Source organism: Lissotriton helveticus, chromosome 7 (assembly GCF_964261635.1).
Source record: "Lissotriton helveticus chromosome 7, aLisHel1.1, whole genome shotgun sequence".
Taxonomy (NCBI): domain Eukaryota; kingdom Metazoa; phylum Chordata; class Amphibia; order Caudata; family Salamandridae; genus Lissotriton; species Lissotriton helveticus.
In genome coordinates, this window is record NC_136068.1 from 1,318,779,658 (window position 1) to 1,318,786,748 (window position 7,091).

The window sequence follows — 7,091 nt, forward strand, 5'->3', positions numbered from 1 at the left end:
TTTGGGCGGGTGGTCTGCCATTCTTGACCGCAAAATATAAACAAAAATATACGTAGAGTACATATCTCTAAAAACTACATATGAGACCGGAACTTAAAAGGCAGGCGTTACCCTTGCAAGGTGCTGCTGCGGTTTCATTTGAGCAAGCTTGCAACATTTCATACTAAAAAATGAAGCAAACTGTACTTGTGAAATGTCAAGGATGTACCATCAGGGCCCCGTGTCTGGGTGTGATGCGCCTGTACTTGTAACTGTGGAAAGTTTCTCTGGTTCTGTGGTAGCCCAAGCTGCATCACCAAGTTGTGCACGAAAAGAAATGCATTTTCAAAACATCAGGCCTAGTAGATTGTATTATCAAAGATGGTAACCGTGGGCTATGGCTTCGGCCTATATGCAGGGGGTTCAAGGGATGTGTGGGCTGTCACTTACTGAATGTGTGTAGTGAAAATGGTCAAACGAGCATATTTTCCAGGTTTCAGCTCACAGGGACCTTTATTCTACATGGGTCGAGGAACAATGCGAGGTTGGGAATTTAGATATTAAAACGTGACCCTCCAACACTTTGGAAGGCTGAATTTGGTCTTACAAACAAGAAAGACTTATAACTTTTTGTATATACACTTAAGGAGATATTCAACAAGATGATATTGTTGGATTTATTATTACCATTCTGGGAAGTCTTTGAATGGTATTTCTAGCCTGGTACTATCAAGAGTTATTAGTTACTAACCTCTTGTCATTTTAACCTAGGTGGCCTGGGATTTGCAATGGGGAAAATGACTTGGGCCATTTTTCCAGCACCAGGGCTCCTAAAAACATATGTTATAAGTACTTCGCTGAAATCTACAGGACCCCCCACCCATGTGCAACTAGGGGAGACTTTAGGGGTTCTGAATCAGTAGAAATATTGCAGATCCTCCTTCCACACTGCTCCTAGCATCAAAGTCGAATTTGAGCCGCACTTTACCACAATGTGGGTAGTGAAATTTGCAATTTCACTTAACCAAGGGCATATAAAACTCATTTTATAAGGGTGTGCCTTAACAATATCTGACCTCCCACCCCTGGGACTCCTAGGGGAGGCCCTGGAGGTTCCTAATATGCCAACACATTATATGTTATCCATGTTTAAGTGCCCCAAATCCCAAAGTCGAGTTTGGGCAAAATTTACTTTTTAAAAACAGTCCTGACACCTAGCCTGCTTTTATACTGACTTCAGGCTTCAGCAGTGTACACATGCAAGTGCAAAAAGAGCTGCTGGCCTCTAAACTCCCATGCCCTAGGATACTAGGGACTTCTAGGCAGTTTCAATTCCCCTGCCCTATTATATACTAGGGGCTTATAGGGTCAGTCATGCCAATCACAGGGGTACCCCACCATACCATTGTGTACCCTAGTGTTTGTTGGTGTTTTAAATGTATTCTAAAGTGTCTCTTTCAGCATAGCACTGGCCCTGAGTCTAGGGTCAGTCAGAGTCAGTTACCACCAGTATCAGTAAGCACAAAGTTGGCGGGTGCCCAGGGCACAGGAAGACTTTGCAACACCACTCCTTCATTGTGAGCCAGTGACTTGCAGATTACACAGTGATATTTGCAGCAGGTGTACAAATCCATAGGGCTATATTAATAGATTTACCATTTGTGGCCTGTTGGTTACACATACTACTCTGTAGCTGATACTTAACCCTCTTTGCTGTCATTCGTGAATTGCAACTGGTAACCTTCATGTTTGATACTGGTCTTTGATGCTGTACTACTAAGAAGAGATATTTACTTTAATATTTTGCTCATCCGTCATAAATCTAGCATCAAACCCTTACCACTGTTTCACCATCTACTTTCACCCCCTTTCTCCCTCTCTCTCTCTCTCTCTCTCTCTCTCCAGGCATTCTTCTCAATGTGGCAATGTTATAAATAATTTTCTTTTGGCTCATGGTTACAATCAGAACTTGACAAGCAATTCACCCAAATGCAGCCAACATTTGCTGGTCGCTTCTGGACAATATTGCCCACCCCTCGTTGACCGCGCGTCAAAAATACTGTTTTGGCAACCACCGTGTCACCGGCATTCACTTACAATCATTCAAACAAAAATGTAGATAAGCAATTTGTTGCCTTTTATTCTCCAGTATTCTACTCTTATGAATAAAAGTAGATTAATATTCAAGAAACTATCTGCGAGAGAATGCTACAGAAACAAAAGCCTGTAGAGAAGAAACAGCATCAAACAAACTGTTTGCCTAATTTATGTAAACTAAAGTATTCCCACCCAACACCCACGCTTGAAAATACGAATGCTGCAGAAAGAAATATTGTAGAGAACAAATAACATCAAGCAGTTTGCTTAATTTATGTAAACTGAAGTACTCCCACCCAAACAATACCTGTGAAAATAACAACTGCAGAAATGTAGAAATGCGTGCATTCTTTTCTCAAACCTGTGCTGGATCCAATGGAAAGCAGATTCAACCCTTGAGTTATCATTCTGTGACTTTCCAAAAAGCTCCCAACTGTTGCACTGCATGTTGAAGGAATTTGATTGACATTGGTGACCTGGGAGGCTCATTTTGGGGGAGATGTGGTCTGGCAATTAAGCTGCAAACTCCGTAAGCCAGGGGACCTGAGTTTGAATCCTGGCTTTCCAACTTGATAAAAATGAATGATGAACAGCAAATGACAGTAGTTCCCTGCGCCTCAATTATGTTATCTGCCGAAAATCTGGAAGTGCTAAAAGGCAGCCACTTTGTAGTGCGCACTTGAAAATAATATGTATTTATTCGTTCTGAAGAAGTCCAGAATTCCCAACTACTGTTTATGTAATGGTGGCTGTCTCCCTCATAACGCCCCCTGTAGCTCTCAAAGTCTCAAATCAATGAGCAGTGCCGTGGCATAAGAAAAGACTGCAGCCGAGGCTTTCAATGAAATGCCTTAGACTGGGGCAAAATTATTGTCTGTTTCTAACACACACATCTGACTTCACTTCCAGAGGCCCTGACACTGACAAGCACATCTCCATAAACCTGCAATATAACCCTCTGAGGAGGCCAGGGAAGCAGCAGTTGAACCCCACTGTGTGCATCCAAAGGAACAACACACATTGTCAAAGCCAATAGGTTGTGTCTGTCTAAGGAGAGGAAATCAATGTATGTGGCCTGGTCCCAAGGGGTATCAAGGACTCCTGCGCGCACTACTAAATCAATTGAAGTTATTCCACTTTTTTAACTCAAAGTATAATTTTATCAAGAGTTCATCAATATTACATTTTGTTCATCTGTAAATGTTGAACATATTCATATAAACCAATAAATCAGTAAACAGTTACATTCTTGATGTCATCAATACATATTCACAAAACAAAAATGTTCTAAAAAACCCAATGCATTTCGGGGCTGAAGCCCCTTCGTCGGGGGTCTGTAGAAGGAAAGAAAGAAACTGTGTTACTGTTGATGCCGTAGGGGCTGTGTGCTTTGAATATGTCTATAGGTTTAGTGATTCTTACCACTGGTGTAGAGTATCTCGATAATAATATAATTATATTGAGTGGAATGCTGGCGATCTAAAAAGAAGAAATTATAGTAACTTATTATTCAGACTAAAGGGCTGCTACGATCTTATTGTAAGCATGTACAGAGAAAAAATAAATCATGCTATTATGCTCACCTGCGAGTATGGAGGGGATCGCTATAAATCAATTTCCTAATCAGGGGGGGGAAATACAAGGGCAAAACTCATTATATGTTTCAATCAAAGTTTCCAAGGATTCATATGGTGCAAAGGAAACGTCAGTTACCTGCGAGCCTTGATGACCGGGCTGGCGGTCTCGCTAGAAAAATGAGGACGTTGCAGCTGTAAGTAAAAGGTAGCCGCTTTTAGTAAACACGCGGTTAACCAACCGAAAAGCTCATGGCTGTGTGAGTTCAAAAATCTGATAATACAAAAATCTTACCGGTATAGTGAATATTGGTTGTTAAGTCTGGCGTTACCGACCGAAGCGTCTAATGGCGTGCAACTGCTGCGTCCCTGGTCTATTTTTTTATTTCTATGTTGTGCGCCGATGAACAAAAATCATCGCTATCGACAGAGGACTGATGGACTATGTTAAACGGTCGCCATTATGAATGCGAGCCGAATGCTTACAAATCCTGTTTATGTTTTTTTTTTTTATGGTGTCTCTAGATAATAAGATTATAACCATATCGTGGAAACTCTTAATCTTGCATATAACTCTTACAATAATATCGATCTTAGTGCCAACGAAATATAGCAAGGTAAAAAAATGAAAATGAAATAGTGGGTTATAACATATTTTGTCACCAGTATTCAAGATAAGAAGTAGAAAATTGTGACATATTTTAGACACTAACAATCAGATTAAACAATTTGCTGCCTATTTACAATCTAATGATTTACTACCTCGCTGAAGCGCTTATGTGTATGTTGTGTATACAAATATCACTGTGTGTCGGAACCCCATGGGAGTCAAAAGGACATGTCATCAATGTCCAATAGTTTATAGAAAACAAATCATTTCCATTTTATCATTAAGCCCAAGAGGGGCCAGTGTCTGAAGTCTGCGTATCCAGAAGGTTTCTCTTTGGAGTAAGGTTCTAGCATTATCGAATCCCAATCGTTGAGGGACAAGTTCAATGATCTGAAATCGTAATTGAGCTATTGTATGCCCCATTTCCATCCAATGTTTTGCGAGTGGGGATGTGTAGTGTTTGTTGCGAATGCGATTTTTATGTTCTGAAAGTCTTAGTTTCAATTTGCGGTCGGTCTTACCGATATATAGTAGTCCACAGGGACATTTGATTGAATATACTACATGTTCTGAATTGCAATTGGAAGTGTGCCTGAGTTGAATTCTTTCTCCTGTGCGGGGATGAAGTACGGTGTCGCCTGGTATCACATTGTTGCAATTCTTACAATTATAGCATCGCATAATGCCTTTATGAATTGTTAATTGTTGACTATTTTCCTCTTGTCCTGTGGCTTTATTGAGTAATTCCATGAGATTCTGGGCTCTTTTGTAGGCAAATAAAGGTTTGTCATTAAAAAGTGTGCCAAAGTCTTTCTCTACTTGCAAAAACTCCCATCTTTTCAGTATGATCCTTTGTATGTCTCGCGAGACTGTCGAGTATTTTGACACGAATACCATCCTCTTGTTCACAGTTTTTGCTTTCTTTTTGAGTAGTTCGCTTCTTGGTATGACTTTAACTTTCTCAATTTGTGCTTCCAAAAGTTTTTTAGGGTAGCCCCTATCCAAATACCGTTGCTTCTGAATTTCCAGAGTTTTCTTGCATGTCTCGTCGTCAGATGTGATTCTCTTTATCCTCATAAATTGAGAGACTGGAAGATTGTTGATTAAATTTGTCGGGTGAAAGCTACCATACAGAAGTGCAGTGTTCTTGTCGGTCGGCTTCTTGTACATTCTTGTCTGAATTGTATTTTCCGTCAGCTCAACTTGGACGTCCAGAAATGATATTGAAGTTGTACTTATGCTGCTTGTGAATTGTATTCGTGGATTTTCTAGATTCAAACTTGCTATGTTGCGTTTAAGATCTGATTCCGACCGTTTCCAAATGATGAAGATGTCATCAATGTATCGTTTATAATACACGATGCCTTCTTGCCAGGTTCTGTCTTCTAAGATGTAATCAAGCTCAAACTTTGCCATAAATATATTGGCATAAATACAAGCTCCGGGAAAACCCATGGCGGTGTACACATTCGGTTACAACTTTGCATTACTTGTTTATACAGAGAGAATATCCGAATCTCCACCATATCAGGAGGACATTAAGAGAGATAATCTTCAATATCCCCTCCCACGGACCAGGCGGCAATTTTAAATATCGCTATTCGCAGGTACTACTATAGGGTTAAAAAGTAACTCAGAATTTATAGCGTATAAGTAAAAAATGCGTTAGTAATGAATGCACCTATACCGGCAACTAATTGAAGTGTATTTTCCTTATTTCCTCTTGTCTGATCTTATAGATTTTACCTTGTTCGAATTTTCGTGAGATCGATTGATTAGTAGCACCATCGCTCGCCTTACTTTTTTGGCCCAGGTAAATCCAAGAGTAAGGGTTACCAGGAAAAACTTGATCCACTGAAAACTCCTTCATCTTAAAACATGTATTCTCTATGGTCTTTTATTTTCAGTTAACTTGTTTGGCACTCGCAATATCATGATGAGCTCCATACGTAGAACATAATGTCAGGACTGGATTATTAGCAATCATCAAAAAATTAAGGTAAAGACGATTAATACGCACCTGTACGAAAAGAATAACATATAGGTACAATAATAATGATATCTTCTTTAATATTTATAAACCACCTATAGATCTGTGAGGACTTGAATAGTATCTGCGCAAGTTAACAAGGATTTCTTCAACTTATATCAGTGATTCTGAAATTTGAAAGAATACGGTAAATATATTGGAAATAAGAAAGGGAATGCGTTTATATGACCTTATAAATATGAAATTTTACTATCGTTCTTAGAAAAGAAACAAGATAATTGAATAAATTTATCTGTCATCCCATAAGTACCACTTTGTGTGTTAAATCGGGTTACCATCTAGATGTACCTCTATATGATTCTACACCTTATCCACCTTAAAACACCTAGAAATTGTATTAATTGGATAGTTATGGAGTTATCCCTCCTTGGCTCCATTCCCCATATCAAGCGCCCCCCCCTCTATCTTTTCAATATCAAAGATACTTTGAGCAATGAAATGTTCTAGAATGCGGCAAATATTGTTGTACTTTTCTTGCTTGTACAATGAGAGGTTAGACATTAAATGGATTGCTTTTTGTTATAACTGAATTATTTGTGTATTTCTTAAATGAATTATTTGTGTATTTTTTATTTAAGGTTGTATCTTCTAGGAATTATATAATGGGTATAATAAGTTTTTGAATCATTTTTTGTTATATTTACAGATAAAACGTGGCTACTCTTGAGGAAGGCTCTGGTCGCCGAAACGCGCGTCGAGATAACAATTCTATGCCACCTATGATTTTATTATATTAATTTTCTCTTTTTTTGATATAACTGTATAAATTTGTGAGTTTTAT

At 38.9% G+C, this 7,091-nt stretch overlaps 1 long non-coding RNA gene across 1 annotated transcript; it reads right to left on the reverse strand.

Moving 5' to 3' along the window:
* Window positions 1-414: 414 nt before the first annotated feature.
* LOC144767385 (uncharacterized) lies at window positions 415-4,071 on the reverse strand. The gene is made up of 5 exons (XR_013598183.1): window positions 3,946-4,071; window positions 3,790-3,845; window positions 3,660-3,695; window positions 3,499-3,555; window positions 415-3,410 (listed from the first exon to the last, which is right to left on the reverse strand). It is a non-coding gene; the product is annotated as an uncharacterized LOC144767385 (long non-coding RNA).
* Window positions 4,072-7,091: the final 3,020 nt, after the last annotated feature.